Below are 17,041 nucleotides of genomic sequence, written 5' to 3'. Positions count from 1 at the left end.
TTCATGCTGGAGCACTGGCATCTTCATGGCTGTTTGCTTTGAGTTTTGAATTACACCAGCCCAAACACCTCAAAATTTTTCATAACATCATGGTGGAGTTTGATTGGCTATATTTAATTGGACCTTGGGAGGAAGATCTGGAGACTCTCTGGGTTTGCATGACGGTTCTGTCATTAGAATTGGGGTGATATATATGCCTCCAGGGCAATCTGAGGAATATGACAACAAGATGGTGGATGAAATTATCCAAATGGCAATAAAGGGAGATATTGTGGTTATGGGTGATTTCAACATGCCTGATGTTGACTGGAATATCCCCAGTGCCCTTACATGCAAAAGTAAGAATATAGTAGAGGCCTTTACAGGAGCAGCTCTGGCACAGCTGGTTAAGACACCGACTAGAGAGAAGAATATTCTAGATTTAGTCTTTACGAATGGGAATTGGGTTTCAGAGGTTAAGGTGGGAGAAAATTTAGGTTGAGGTGACCATCTATGTTTGTGGTTTGATGTAAAAACTGATTGTGAGCAATCCTATACTGCAACCAAAGTATTGTATTTCAGAAAAACAAATTTTAATGCAATGGGGGAATATTTAAATAATGAATTAAAGGGGAGGGATAAAATGGCAGGAGCGAGCACCCAGTGGACTGTATTAAAAAGGCCATCTTAAAAGCCACTGGACTGTATGTAAGGCAAATAACTAAAGGTAAAAGGAAGAAGAAACCGCTATGGTTTAGCAATGATGTAAAGGCTATAGTCAATGAAAAAAAGGCTGCCTATAGGAGGTATAAAGAGTCTGGAAGTATAGCTGATAGAGAGGTGTATAAAATGAAATAGAAGGAGGCAAAACAGATAATATATGCTGCTAAAGCTTCAAAAGAGGAAGACATTGCCAAATCTGTAAAGAAGGGGGATAAAACCTACTTCAGATATATTAGTGATAGGAAGAAGAAAAACTGCAGCATCACGAAGCATAGTACTGGGAATAATACATGCATTGATGGGAATAAGGAGATCGCTGACCATTTCAATAGCTACTTCTGTTCAGTTTTCTCAAAAGATACCTTACAATATAATACTATAGATGGATATAGCATTGCTTCCAGCTGTACGGATTCAGCTCCAGTGATCTTAGAAGCTGATGTCTTAGAAGAACTTGAACGATTAAAGATAAATAAGGCAATGGGTCCAGATGGCATCCACCCCAGAGTTCTTAAAGAACTCAGATTTGTCATTGCTACCCCCCTGACTGATTTGTTTAACCAATCCCTGTTAACAGATGTTCCTGAGGATTGGAGAATGGCCAGTGTTGTGCCTATCCACAAGAAGGGCAGTAGAGAAGAAACTGGTAACTACAGGCCAGTTAACTTGACATCAGTTATAGTTAAAATGATAGAGACTCTACTCAAAAAGAGGAGAAATCAGCACCTAAAAAACAATAACTTATTGGACCCAAGTGAGCATGGCTTTACTGAAGGCAAATCATGTCAGACTAATCTCATTGATTTCTTTGACTATGTCACAAAGATGTTGGATGAAGGTGGTGCCGTGGATATTGCCTATCTGGACTTCAGCAAAGCCTTTGATACGGTTCCACATAAAGAGCTGATAGATAAATTAGTGAAGATTGGCCTTAATCCCTGGATTTGCAGCTGGCTGAAGCGTAGACATCAGAGAGTTATTGTTAATGGTGAGTCTTCTGAGCAGAGACAGGTTACAAGCGGTGTGCCACAAGAGTCTGTTCTGGGTCCTATTCTTTTTAATATGTTTGTGAGTGACATAGGGGAAGGTTTGATAGGGAAGGTTTGCCTATTTGCCGATGACTCTAAAGTGTGCAATAGGGTTGATATTCCTGGAGGCGTCTGTAATATGGTAAATGATTTAGCTTTACTAGATAAGTGATCAAAGCGATGGAAACTGCAGTTTAATGTTTCCAAATGTAAAATAATGCACTTGGAGAAAAGGAATCCTCAATCTGACTATTGTATTTGCAGTTCTGTGTTAGCAAAAACTTCAAAGAGAAGGATTTAGGGGTAGTGACTTCTGACAGTCTCAAAATGGGTGAGCAGTGCAGTCAGGCAGTAGGAAAAGCAAGTAGGATGCTTGGCTGCATAGCTAGAGGTATAACAAGTAGGAAGAGGGAGATTGTGATCCCGCTATATAGAGCACTGGTGAGACCACATTTGGAATACTGTGTTCAGTTCTGGAGACCTCGCCTACAAAAAGATATTGACAAAATTGAACGGGTCCAAAGACGGGCTACAAGAATGATGGAAGGTCTTAAGCATAAAACGTATCAGGAAAGACTTAATGAACTCAATCTGTATAGTCTGGAGGACAGAAGGAAAAGGGGGCATACGATCAAAACATTTAAATACTGTATGTCAAAGGGTTAAATAAGGTTCAGGAGGGAAGTATTTTTAATAGGAAAGGGGACACAATCTGAAGTTAGTTGTGGGAAAGATCAAAAGCAACATGAGAAAATATTATTACAGTAACTGAATTTAAACATGCCTGGGATAAACATATATCCATCCTAAGATAATATACAAAAAATAGTATAAGGGCAGACTAGATGGATCATGAGGTTTTTTTCAGTCTTCTGTGTTTCTATGAAACCAGGGGAAACTCTGTATTGATATGCGGGAATTATAAAAGCAATTTATAAGGATAATATAGCTTATATTAGGGTAAATGGTAACAGAACAGAGAAGGTTAAAATTCAGAATGGAACTAAGCAGGGTTGCCCACTATCCCCAATGTTATTTGCATTGGCAATTGAGGTCTTAGCAAATAAAATTAGAAATGACAAGGAGTGGAGAGGTTACCAAATAGGAAAACATGAATTAAAATTAAATCTTTTTGCAGATGATGCTATAGTATTGACTGAAACCCCAATTGAAATGATGAAAAGAATAAAGATCTTACTCCAGGAATTTAAAGACCAGTCGGGTCTTACAGTTAATATAAAGAAATCAGAGATAATTTGTTTAAATACAGGCCCTAAAGAGCAAATTGAGATACAAAAAGCGTCAGGATTGAAACTAGGATGTAAAAAAATGAAATACTTAGGAGTTTGGTTGTTAAAGAATTCCAACAAAATTGCGACAGTTAATTATAATTCAATATGGAAGAGACTTCAAAAGCAGATAAAAAACTGGAGGAAAAAAAGGTTGAGAAGAATTGCTAAGATTAGAGCCCTTAAAATGATGATTATACCAAAAATGATGTATTTATTTCAGGTTTTACCAGGTACCTTTCCTGGTGCAAAATTGAGAGAATGGGATAGTAAATTAAATTTTTGGATTGAAGGAAACAAAAGGCCTAGAATAAGGAAAAAATGGCTGTTTGCCCACGAGAAAGAGGGGGGGTGGGGAAGCCCGAGCTTAGAATTATATAGAGAAGCATTTCAAATAGAAAGATTAATGGAACTACAGTTATGGGGGGAAAAGAAGTGGGTGAAATTGGAAAAGGAAATTAATAATATAAATAATAAGGAGTTATTATTTTAAAAATTGAGTAAAATAGAAATTAATAATTTAACCGACCCTCTGAAAGCAGGTTTAAAATATGGTTTAAATGGCAGGGGAAATGGGGAATTAGAAACTCAAAATTATCAACGTTACATGTATTGAATACAGGTAATGACGTTAACTTAAGCAGAATTATAAAAGAGTTAAATAGCAAAGGGATAATGAGAATTGAACAATTATATGAGAAGGACGGGAGAGTTAGCAGAACTTGGCTGGAATGGTGGCTGGGTCAACAGAAATGGCTGCTGATTAATGCAATAAGTAAATACTTAAATAAAAGTGAGAATAAAGAAGCTTTCTTGAGAGAAGAAAATTGTTTAGAGAAAATAATAAAAGAAAAGATTAATAATACAAAAGCTCAAGCTAGCAATATATATAGAATGTTATTGCAAGCAGAAGAGGAAGTAATAAAAGGTTTGACAAGATGCTGGCAAAATGATTTACAAATAGATGAAAGTGAAATGAAAGAAATAGTAGAAAATATACATAAGATTAAAAACACAAGAGTTATTAAAGAGATGAGAAGAAAAATCTTACACAAATGGTATTATACACCAGCACAACTTGCACACTTCCAGGGGAAAGAGAAAGGTAATTGTTGGCATGGTTGCCAAAAGAAAGGAATTTTCATGCATATGTTCTGGGAGTGTGTAGAAATTCAGAAATTTTGGAAGGAAGTGCAGAATGAAATAAATAAAATGTTAAATATTAATTGGACAATTACAAAAGAAATAGCGATTTTAATTAAACAAAGAGAACTAAGAGATTTTAAAGAAATAAAAACTGCAGCATTGGAAAGTGCTCAAGCGGTAGTGGTACTGGGTTGGAAACAGTCTATAAAATGGACATTACAGAACTGGTACTGGTACATGGTGGATCACATACATTTTGAAATCATGGAAATAAGATTAAACAACTTTGATGAAAACAAACTGGAGAAGCTGATGGTACGATGGAATAAGGTGAAAGGTTATATGTTGAGTAGAATCTGTGATGCAAATGTGAAAAATAAACTCCAGTCACTCTTTCAGTAATAACAAATGCAAAGTAGAGCCAAGGAAATATATATATATAAATTAGTAAATTTTCGAACCCCCCGCAATGGGTGGTGGTGGTGATGGGGGTTCTTTTGTCGGTCAGGTGATGGGCACATGCACTGTGCACTGTTTTATGTTTGTTTTTTATGCAACCATATTTACAAAATCAATAAAAATATTTTTTTTTAAAAAAAATAAAGATATGCGGGAATTTTATATTCCACTTGACTCTCCCGGGTTCAGCATCTGTTAGTAAAAGTGTCTTTTCATTTCAAATGGAGTTGAGAGTTTTACTTCCTTAAAAAGATCAGACTCTGACAATATCCTGCAGTCTATCCATAATGGCAGAGCGTTAGATATTAAGATTCACTCTCTCTGTGTCTCTCACCCCCACACACACATCTAACAAACAAATCTTGGATAAAGAAAGTAATATTCTTTAAAATATAAATGCACAATAATTTAATAGTCATGCCATAATTAAGATATGTTCAGTATATACTGCTATTTTCTGAATTATCACATTAATTTTAACAACCTGTCATGATATGGATTGTAGCAAAAATTAAGCAATATTAAAATTTTCTTCTAGATAAACAAGTTTTGAATTAGCATTATACAAAATAAGAATTCAAAATCCCCAATCTGACAAAATAATCTCCCAAATTCAACTTTTTGCTTTTCAATCAATATCAAATCAATATCACATCTCAGATTTTTATAATAGTAGATTTGGAGTAACTTCATCTACTGCATTTTGTAAAAAGGGAATGCTTTATTGACAATACACTATGCCTTAATGTAGAATTTGCCTTAAATGAAAAAATCACAGCAGACAATTCAGAAAACTTAAGTTATTTTATTACTGAATGACATGGAATCTACTATACAAAAATATTTATTACAAAATGTTGTTAGATTTTCAGCCACCAATTATTTTGCTATTTTGTTACAATATAGCAACTCTATATACTGTACAGTAAACTATAAATCATGGATAAAATGGACCTCCCTCCTATATTAATGGTGGTCAGTATCACTGTTCATCCGAAAAAGATTTTTATACAGGCAAAGCCTTCATATTCAAATAATTGAAAATTTGAAATACATAAGACATAGCTTTAGGAATAAATAAAATGCAGATACTTTTATCTTGCAGAAAAAGTGTTAATACATAGGATTTTTTAAAGCAAACATCTTCAGAAATTTATCTCCTTTAGGTGAGAAAAACTTTGCCAAAGATACAGTTAAATTCGTGTGTTTCCTATAAAAATATCCATTCAATGAAAGCTTCACTGGAAAATTTAATCCATTTATTTGTACAGTGATCCCCCGGGTATTGCGATCCCGATCATTGCGAAACGGCTATATGGCGATTTTGCAACCTGGAAGTAAAAACACCATCTGTGCATGCGCGCCCTTTTTTCTATGGGCACGCATGCGTAGATGGCGCCGGGCAGATCAGCTGCTGGGCGGCTTCCCTAGGTCTTCCCCCTCTTGCTGGCGGGAGGGCGAGCGGCGGGCATCAGCAAGGAGTTTCCCCACCGCCCACGCAAACTCCTCGCTACCGCCCGCCCGCCCTTCGCCCGCCCACGCCGTTCATTCTCGCCGCTTCCCAGCTGAGTCCTGAAGCGAATTGCCTTCAGGACTCAGCTGGGAAGCGGCGCGCGAGCGAACGGCTTGTCAGCCGCCTGCCTGCCCTTCGCCCGCCCTTCGCCCGCCCACGCCGTTCATTCTCGCCGCTTCCCAGCTGTGTCCTGAAGCGAATTGGCTTCAGGACTCAGTTGGGAAGCCGCGCGCGAGAGCGAACGACTTGTCCGCCGCCTGCCTGCCCGCGCGCCCGCCCTTCGCCCGCCCACGCCGTTCATTCTCGCCGCTTCCCAGCTGAGTCCTGAAGCGAATTGGCTTCAGGACTCAGCTGGGAAGCCGCGCACGCGAGCGAACGACTTGTCCGCCGCCTGCCTGCCCGCGCGCCCGCCCGCCCTTCACCCGCCCACACCGTTCATTCTCGCCGCTTCCCAGCTGAGTCCTGAAGCGAATTGGCTTCAGGACTCAGCTGGGAAGCGGTGCGAGCGAACGGCGTGGGCGGGCGAAGGGCGGGCGAGCTGCAGCGAGGAGTTTGCGTGGGCGGTGGGGAAACCCCAATCTTCGGCTCCTCACTGCTGCGGAAGTAAAAACACCATCTGCGCATGCGCAGATGGTGTTTTTACTTCCGCAGCGCTACTTCGCGAAAAACCGGTCATTGCGAGGGGTCCTGGAACGGAACCCTCGCAATGATCGGGGGATCACTGTATTCCGTTTTGTGCTGTTTAACGAAATACAGTGATACCTCATTTTACGAACACCTTGTCATACGAACCTTTCAAGATACGAACCCGGGATTTAAGATTTTTTTGCCTCTTCTTCCAAACTATTTTCACCTTACAAACCCACCGCCACAGATGGGTTGCCTTGCCTCTGGACTTCCGTTGCCATCCGAAGCGCCCGTTTTTGCGCTGGTGGGATTCCCCTGAGGGTCCCCCCCATGGAAAACCCCACCTCCGGATTTTGCGATGCTGCAAGGGAATCCTAGCCATGCTGCGATTTCGCTGAGGCTTCCCTTGCTGGGAAACCCCACCTCCGGACTTCCGTTGCCAGCGAAGCACCCATTTTTGCGATGCTGGGATTCCCCTGCTGGGATTCCCCTGCAGCATCACAAAATCCAGAGGTGGGGTTTCCCATGGAGGGGAGCCTCAGGGGAATCCCACCAGTGCCAAAATGGGTGCTTCGGTTGGCAAAAGGGGTGAATTTTGGGCTTGCACGCATTCATCGCTTTTCCATTGATTTCTATGGGAAACGTTGTTTCATCTTACAAACTTTTCACCTTACGAACCTCATCCTGGAACCAATTAAGTTCGTAAGACAAGGTATCACTGTACTGATATGTAACAGCACCTCTTCTCTTTTCCTGTGATAGGTTAGGTTAGGTTAGGTTAGGTTTATTGGATTTATATGCCGCCCCTCTCCGCAAACTCGGGGCGGCTCACAATAATAAAAAACAGTACAGTACATAATACCAAATCCAATGCCCACCCATCTAGTTACAATTTAAATTAATAATCTCATAAAAACAGTATATATAAAAAACAGGCACACAGTCAATCAATCAACAAAACAACATGGGCAAGGGGGAGGTGTTTTAGTTCCCCCATGCCTGACGGCAAAGGTGGGTCTTAAGGAGTTTACGAAAGGCAGGGAGGGTGGGGGCAATCCTAATCTCAGGGGGGAGCTGGTTCCAGAGGGTCGGGGCCCCCACAGAGAAGGCTCTTCCCCTGGGTCCCGCCAGACGACATTGTTTAGTCCACGGGACCCGGAGAAGGCCAACTCTGTGGGACCTAACCGGTCGCTGGGATTCGTGTGGCAGGAGGCGGTCCCGAAGATATTCTGGTCCGGTGCCATGAAGGGCTTTATAGGTCATAACCAACACTTTGAATTGTGACCGGAAACTGATCGGCAGCCAATGCAGACTGCGGACTGTTGGAGTGATATGGGCATACTTGGAGAAGCCCATAATTGCTCTCGCAGCTGCATTCTGCACGATCTGAAGTTTCCGAACACTTTTCAAAGGTAGCCCCATGTAGAGAGTGTTACAGTAGTCGAGCCTCGAGGTGATGAGGGCATGAGTGACTGTGAGCAATGACTCCCGGTCCAAATAGGGCCGCAACTGGCGCACCAGGCGAACCTGGGCAAACGCCCCCCTCGCCACAGCTGAAAGGTGTTTTTCTAATGTGAGCTGTGGATCGAGGAGGACGCCCAAGTTGCGGACCCTCTCTGAGGGGGTCAATAATTCCCCCCCAGGGTAATGGACGGACAGATAGAATTGTCCTTGGGAGGCAAAACCCACAGCCACTCCGTCTTGTCTGGGTTGAGTTTGAGTTTGTTGACACCCATCCAGGCCCCAACAGCCTCCAGGCACCGGCACATCACTTCCACTGCTTCGTTGACTGATGGTTGTTTGTTCAAAAGTCTTTGGTAAAGGACTTTGCTTTTTTTTTTGGAAGCTGATTAACAGTAACCGGACAAAGGTATCATTTTCTCAATGACTGACAGATAAGGTTTGAAACAGGAACAATCCAAGACTGGATAAGAAATATTACTGCAAATTTTTTAAAAAAATTAATTAAAAAAAAAAAGCTTCCATTATGTTTTCATTTTCTTCAGGTGCATCAATAGCTTAAAAATTCAGTGTCAGCATATTGGACAGAAGCTCTATATACAAAAACAAAAACATCCAGAGAACAAGATGGACAATACTTGAAGAGGATTCAAAAACTCAGAGAGTAATAGGAAAGGATCTGTAGGCCAATCTTGCACTATCTGATGTCAATACTGTATTCCTAAATCTGCTGTAAGAATAGCACTGAACCAGACTAGTCTGCATAGGAAGATACCATGAAGGAAAGTATCAATTTCCCAAAATGCCCAAGAGCTCTCTGATCTCCCAAGTAAGTTCATGTCAGATAAGCAGATACCAACATCTTAAATTATATCCAATAAGCAACTGGCAACCAGTATAGATCTTTCCAAAAAGCAACCAATTGATTCTTACAATTTGCACTGGTTAGCAACTTAGCAATCATCTTTTGTATTAACTGCAGATTCCAGAAGCTTTACAATGACATCCCATATATAGTGTTGCAATCAAAAATACCGAGACAAGGTGTGGATAACTGTCACCAAATCTGACTAAGAAAGGTCACTGTTGGCACTATCTTAATTGTTAAAAATCCATGTTATCTGTGAATCCAGTGACAAATAGATCATCCAAGGAGCATTCTCATATGATTTGCTCTTTCATAGATGTAAGATTTATCCCAAAACAGGCTGATCTTTATTCCCAAAACCAGATTTCTATTTATCTATACCAACCTCATCTTGTCTAAATCTAATTTAAATTTATCTAGCCCACTATTGACCCCTTGGAAGAAGCCGATTATCTAGGTCCCCAGCAGTCGGGTTTCAGGCCCGGTTACAGCATGGAAACTGCTTTGGTCGCGTTGATGGATGATCTCTGGCGGGCCCGGGACAGGGGTTTATCCTCTGTCCTGGTGCTTCTTGACCTCTCAGCGGCTTTCGATACCATCGACCATGGTATCCTTCTGCGCTGGCTGGAGGGGCTGGGAGTGGGAGACACAGTTCTTCAGTGGTTCTCCTCCTACCTCTCCGGTCGGTCGCAGCCGGTGTTAGTGGGGGGGTAGAGATCGACCCCGAGGTCTCTCCCTTGTGGGGTGCCTCAGGAGTCGGTCCTCTCCCCCCTGCTATTCAATATCTATATGAAACCGCTGGGTGAGATCATCCAAGGGCATGGGGTGAGGTATCATCAGTACGCTGATGATACCCAGCTTTACATCTCCATCCTATGTCCAATCAACGAAGCAGTGGAAGTGATGTGCTGGTGTCTGGAGGTTGTTGGGGCCTGGATGGGTGTCAACAGACTCAAACTCAACCCTGATAAGACGGAGTGGCTGTGGGTTTTGCCTCCCAAGGACAATTCCATCTGTCCGTCCATCACCCTGGGGGGGGAACTATTGACCCCCTCGGAGAGGGTCCGCAACTTGGGCATCCTCCACGATCCACAGCTCACATTAGAGAACCATCTTTCAGCTGTGGCGAGGGAGGCGTTTGCCCAGGTTCGCCTGGTGCACCAGTTGCAGCCCTATTTAGACCGGGACTCACTGCTCACAGTCACTCATGCCCTCATCACCTCGAGGTCCGACTACTTTAACGCTCTCTACATGGGGCTACCTTTGAAAAGTGTTCGGAAACTTCAGATCGTGCAGAATGCAGCTGCGAGAGCAGTCATGGGCTTCCCTAGGTATACCCATGTTACACCAACACTCCACAGTCTGCATTGGTTGCCGATCAATTTCCGGTCACAATTCAAAGTGTTGGTTATGACCTATAAAGCCCTTCATGGCATCGGACCAGAATATCTCCGAGACCGCGTTCTGCTGCACGAATCCCAGCGACCGATTAGGTCCCGCAGAGTGGGCCTTCTCCGGGTCCCGTCAACTAAACAATGTCGGTTGGCGAGACCCAGGGGAAGAGCCTTCTCTGTGGCGGCCCCGACTCTCTGGAACCAGCTCCCCCCAGAGATTAAAACTGCCCCTACCCTCCTTGCCTTTCGTAAACTCCTTAAAACCCACCTTTGTCGTCAGGCATGGGGGAACTGAGATATTTCCCCCGGGCCTATATAATTTATGTATAGTATGTTTGTATGTATGTGTGCTTAATAATGGGTTTTAAAAAATATTTTAAATTTTAAATTGTAAATTATTAGATTTGTCATGAACTGTTTTATTGTATTGTGAGCCGCCCCGAGTCTGCGGAGAGGGGCGGCATACAAATCAAATCAAATCAAAAAATAAAGTTATTACTTACATTATACAAGGCTTGCCCAGAAAGTAATGCATCACATTTTTTTTCCAGCAATTATTTATTGAACACAATGAACCTTACACTCAAGAAAGAAAGATGTTTCCTCTACACTCCCTATTTTTCCATGTAATCTCCATTCCCTTCTATGGCTTTTCTCCAGCGAGACGCAAGGGCGTGTATGCCCTCTCGGTATCACTCCTTGTTCTAATGGCCTCACCCTGTTCTTCTGTTCTGCTCTTCTAATGGCCTCACTCTCTAACCGTACTTCTGTCGACTGCAGATTCTCCATAAATTGTACACAAACGTTTGTGAATGCTCCCAACATTCTTTCTCCGCAGTGAGAAATTCAATGACAACACGCTGCTTGTAACATACATCACTTAGACGCCATTTCAAAACACTGCTACAGCTATGCTGTTTGAAGAAACGCAAAATTTATACACACACTCCTGACAATTCAAATAATGTATATCTAAAGTTTCGCATTTGTACCATTATTTTAGGCTGAGAAAAAATGTGTATTACTTTCTGGGCGACCCTCATATTTATGGTTCAAAAAGAAAATACACTGCTCAAAAAAATAAAGGGAACACTTAAACAGCACAATATAACTCCAAGTAAATCAAACTTCTGCAAAATCAAACTGTCTACTTAGGAAGTCATACCAACTGGCAATCAATTTCATATGCTGTTGTGCACATTCAACTTTGTACAGAACAAAGTATTCAATGAGAATATTTCATTCATTCAGATCTAGGATGTGGTATTTGAGTGTTCCTTTTATTTTTTTTGAGCAGTATATAGTCTAGCAGTTCATGAAAATCTCTTAATTAAGTTGGTAAAGTTTGTCTTTAAAGCTGATGAAAAAGCAAACATAATACAATTTTGTTACAAGATTAAAAGGATTCACATCAGTTGGGTTTGAATGATTTTCTTTCCTGTGCTCTCCTCTTAGGCGATGGAAACTGGATTGTTAATAAAATTGGAAAGTATTTAATTTCAAAAATATTTTAGAAATTGATATTTGTTAAGATATAAGATTTAAATAGGGCATCCGTCATAACCCTGATACATACTTTTATAGTTTTTAGTTCAATTACACTTTTTTAGAAACAATATCAAAATTGAAGAGCACTGTATATTTAAATTTACTATTACTGAAGTTACTTTTTAAAAATAAATGATTAAAAAATGAAGTATTCAGAAGCTACAATTGATACAGAATGCGGTGGTACAGTCAGTTTAGGAGGCTTCTAGGGTGGCACATGTAACACTACTGTTAGGTGAGCTGCATTGGTTGCAGGTTTGCTGATCTGGGGAACCATCTTGGTCCAATAGAACTGGCTGACCTCACTCATACTGCAGACCTTGTCAGTCAAGAAATTTCAGCTAGCAGGATCTAGAAGAGTTTTTTCTGCAGTGACTCCTCTCCTCTGAAATATTTGCCAGATGTGAAATCAACCTCCACCTTTTTAGCTTTATGGAAGGGCCTTACAACTTGGCTCTGCCAATTGATTGAGGCCCTAATGGGGAATGATGTGCTGGAGGTGGTTGTGTTTCTGGATTACACTACTATATATTAGGAAAAATTTTCACAGGGTGTTATATTTATCAAGTTATGCGTTTTGGGGAAACAATCACACAGATGGAAATCTTATTTAACATCATCATTAGTGCATGAAAATACATCTGCTCTACAAAACAAATACCTGGCTATCATAGGATAAGAACTGAATCATGGAAAGACAGATATACGTATTAACCACTTTCTAACAACTGTATTAAAATGAATTTGCAGAAATATATCTGGAGTAAGAGATATGTACCAAATTAGTTATAATTATCCGATCTCACAGGAAACTTTGCTAAGCAAGCCTTGTCTCTGAAATGAATAAATTTCCCAAGCAAAACAACCCCAATGTCAAATTACTAAATTTTAAGTTATCAAATTACAAAAGTTACTACTTTGTGGAATGATATTAACACATGTTGACATCATGCAAAAACATTTAAAAAACTATTGAAGAGAGAATATATATTTTGACTCTTGATACCACTGACAATGGTATCTTTCTATGCCGAGTAAGGGAGCTGGGAATGGGAGGCACCGCATTACAGTGGTTCTCCCCTATCTCTTTGATCAATCACAATTAATGTTGGTGGGAGGGCAGAGGTCAACACCCAAGCCCCTTGTCTGCGGGGTACCTCAGGGGCCAGTCCTCTCTCCTACTATTTAACCTCTATACAAAACCACTGGGTGAGATCATCCGGTGACATGAGATGAGGTTTCAGCAATATGCTAATGACACCCAACTATATATCTCTACCACATTCAGTGGATGTCTTGGCAAGGTGAGAGTCTGGATGGGAATCAAGAGGCTCAAACTTAACCTGACAAGCTGTGAATATCGCCTCCTAAAGATTATGTCAACTGTCCTTCCTTGACTCTGGGGGGAAAGACATTAACCCCATCAGAATGGGTTCGTAACTTGGTGTCCTAGAATTGAGAGGCTCTTCTCACGGTCACTCACACCCCTTATTACCTCACAGCTGGAATGTTGCAATGTACTCTATGTTGGGCTACTCTTGAAGTGTTTGGAAATTACAGTTGGTCCAGAATGCTGCTGCATGTGGCATACGGTTTTTGACAGGCCTGGAGCCATTGACTGGGCAGGGGGGCTACTAGTGAAGTCAGCCCATGAATGTATGGATGGCAGCAATTATTTTAAATTGTACTGTTGTTTTTATATTGATCCATGTTTATTTTACTGTGAGACACCCTGAGTCCATAGGGAGTTTATATACATTATATATTTATATATATTATATATATATTGATTCGACACAAAAATATGTAACCCTTCCCTGGTGCAGAGCTGAAAGGATTGGATACTGTAGCCTAGAGTATAATTCTCTGCCTTACAAGGCAAAGGTCCCAGTGGGTATGGCTAGCTGATGAGGCCAAAATAAGGCCGAAATAGATCTATCCTAGTCTCATTTAATTTTCAAATTCAGCAAACAAGCAAACCTCATCACATATAAACCTAAGCTTAACTACGCCTTCCTATGTAACTATCTATGGTAACTTTCTATACTATTTAAGCTGCCATCAGATGAAACTAGAAGTATATTTACTGTAATGTGCTTTCCACAACAGACAAGCCATGATTTTTGGAACTTACTTTTTCATAGCAGCATTATAGCAACTTATTAGAAATAGGAGAAGGAATGGTAACATTCATAGTGGCTTGACAGTTAACTATTTCTCTTAAGTACAAATTGCTAGAGACAAATCATGAGAGATGTCCATTGCCTTTTTTTAAAGGCATTACGGTTTTGCTCCTTTCTAAATCAGCCTGATTAATTAAGTAAAATAAATAAATAAATCAAGTTCCCGATTTAAAAAAGCATGCTATGGATTTGTTTGCTTTGAATTCTGTATCATTTATAGAAACATATTGCCACTGATTAATCTGTTTTTCGTGTAAAACAAATTTCCATGGCTTTTTTCAAGACAATACAAAGCTCAAATCACTGAAATAAATGCTCCTCTCTTAAGATATAGAAAAAAGGGACCTTGCATTTGGTAAGAATTAACATTATACACCTATAGGATTTTTTTTAAATATTACCATGGCAAATTTTGAATCCTCTTTCAAATTATTGTACTTAAAATATTATTAGGGTTACACACTGAAGCGTAACTATTAATTAGAATGGAATTCCTCCCAGAAAACTGTTTTCCTCAGTTTGACAAAATTACTGCTCACTTAACTTTGGTACAAAAGAGACCTTTTCGGTTCTCCCCGCCCTCGAAGAGCAAGTTCATAAGATGTCATAACAGTTCTCGTCATTGAATTCATAGTGATCCCTATCTAAAATCGGGATCCTGCGCATTATGATCTTAGTCACGCAAATACGATGTCCCTCTCTCCGGAGAAAAGGCGCGTCCCGATTGCGAAACCAGGATTGGAAAGCCAACAGTAGAGGGGACGCCACACCTTCGCGCAGAGCCATCACCTCCGAGGCCCACAAGGCTGATACGTATCCCTGAAAGCCCGACGGGCGCGCTTCCCCTCCGCGGCGAGCCTAAGCACTGACGCCCCGTGAAGGGGGCGGCACCCGGAGACGCTCACCTTCTACTACTCCCCGCCGTTCCAGCCCTCCTCCTCCCCTTCCTGCTCCTCCTGTAGCCGCTGCCTCAGAAAAGCTCTCCGAGGGGCCACTCAGAGTCTCTCCCCGCGACCGGATTCCGTCCAACTTGAAGCCGCCAGGTTCGGGACGGAGCGGAGCAGAAGGACTGAAAAGAAAAGCCCATCCACCAGCCCGCACCTACTCCGCCTCAGGCAAACGGGTTGGGCTTAGTGCCCCGGAAGTAAATGAACCGGAAGTAGAGGGTAAAAAAAGGGAATTCACCGGCTGGCTTGGTAATTCTTCTGCAGAGGAGAGTGGCTGCGTGCGTCACTCCTCCCATCCCGCCAGGCTCGCGTGAACTCTTTTCTCCATGTTTGATGCCTGCGGCTTGCATGATTCCCCCCCCTTTTTCACGAAGCTGTACTGATTACTTCCTGGATGAATTCTCACTAGACACTAAACGCCTGTTAGTTAAACTGGTTTGTAGCACCCAGCTTCTCCTACAATCATCACAAGTCTGGAAACTGTCGCCGGTTACCGGTGCTGCGACAGGGGCAAAAGCAACATTTTCCCCACCTCGAAATGTTCCTTCTACTCCAAAGGGGACCCCGATTCCAATAGGTTTTTTTTCGTAGGCAAAAAGCTGCTATCGCATTCATGATTAGTTGAAGCTGAAACGTCCCTTAAATTTAATAGGCACATTAGACTACTGCACATTAAATTACTGCAGTTAGTTAACTCGTGGCTAAGTGGTTGTTCGTACATTTGATACCTAAGAAATCACACAATTTTAACTTGTGGACTACGGCAGAGGTTCTCAATCGTTTTTCACAAGTCTCCTTTAAATAGCTTTTGTGACCACGGACCCCCCAAAGACTTCATTCAAGATTTAAATCAACATTTTGTCAAGTCTTTTTGAACTACTGACTGAGAAGTGGTCTAGAGCAGTGTTTCCCAACCTTGGCAACTTGAAGATATTTGAATTTCAGCTTCCAGAATTCCCCAGGCAGCATTTGCTGGCTGGGGAATTCTGGGAGTTGAAGTCCAAATATCTTCAAGTTGCCAAGGTTGGGAAACACTGCTCTAGAGAAGTGGTCCCTAACTTTTTGGACCTCAGGGTCCACTAAATTCATAAATCCCATGAATTGTACCACTAATATCACCCTAATGACTGGGTGGGTGGGCATAGTTAGGAGTGTGTGTCTGTGTGTGTGAAACTGGGTGGGTGTGGCCAACTTGATGTAACTCACATCAAGGGGTGTATCATGGGCCACTCCTTACCTCTTCCCTCCCTGCCACTCCTTGCCTGCCCACCTGGGCTCCCTAGGGCTCCACAGGAAGCAGTTGTCACCAGAAAGAGTTCACAACAAACAACTGGCTCAGTTCAAATTGGATCTGACCAAGAATGAGGCTCAACAGAAGCACCTCCCTGAGGACTACAAGCATAAGCTTTCCAAACAGAAGGAAGACCTTGCCAGAGCACAAGGCCAGATACCGGCGCATGGAGGCTAGGCTGGCTGAGATGGTCAGTCAGTTCCAGGCCATGTTTAAATACTACTGGAACAAGATCCTCTGGCTCTTCACCACTGGAGCTTTTCTTTAGCCTTCACCCAAAGCCCTGCACCAGAAGGCTAAAGCAGACCTCAAGTGGGAATTTCTGCCTCTCCAACCAGCATAAAATGACCCCGAAGGGTAGACTCTTAGCAACAACACAAGTATTCATTGCATGTGTTGGGACCGGGGGGGGGGGGCATAATTTGAAGACTCTTGATTTAGTGCAAATACTGTATATATAAAAATGCAAATTTTTCTATGGACCACCAAAATGTTTTCATGGACCACCAGTGGTCCAGAGATCACGAGTTGGTGACCACTGGTGTAGAGAATACCACTGGTACCAATTACTGTATATAGTTTATT

At 41.8% G+C, this 17,041-nt stretch overlaps 1 protein-coding gene across 8 annotated transcripts in view; it reads right to left on the bottom strand.

Moving 5' to 3' along the window:
• BCLAF3 (BCLAF1 and THRAP3 family member 3) overlaps positions 1–15,364 on the bottom strand; it is a 70,770-nt gene extending 55,406 nt beyond the window's left edge. For 5 of the 8 annotated variants that reach the window (XR_011559027.1, XR_011559028.1, XM_070750732.1 and 2 more), the window contains exon 1: positions 15,124–15,335. The gene's annotated coding sequence lies outside the window, so the exon portion shown is untranslated. Of the gene's footprint in view, positions 1–14,988; positions 15,058–15,123 lie in introns of those variants that run through there. The other 3 variants (XM_070750730.1, XM_070750735.1, XM_070750731.1) reach the window with 3 other exon arrangements.
• Positions 15,365–17,041: the final 1,677 nt, after the last annotated feature.

Source organism: Erythrolamprus reginae, chromosome 4 (genome assembly GCF_031021105.1).
Source record: "Erythrolamprus reginae isolate rEryReg1 chromosome 4, rEryReg1.hap1, whole genome shotgun sequence".
Taxonomy (NCBI): Eukaryota; Metazoa; Chordata; class Lepidosauria; order Squamata; family Dipsadidae; genus Erythrolamprus; species Erythrolamprus reginae.
This window is presented reverse-complemented; position numbering and strand designations above follow the sequence as displayed.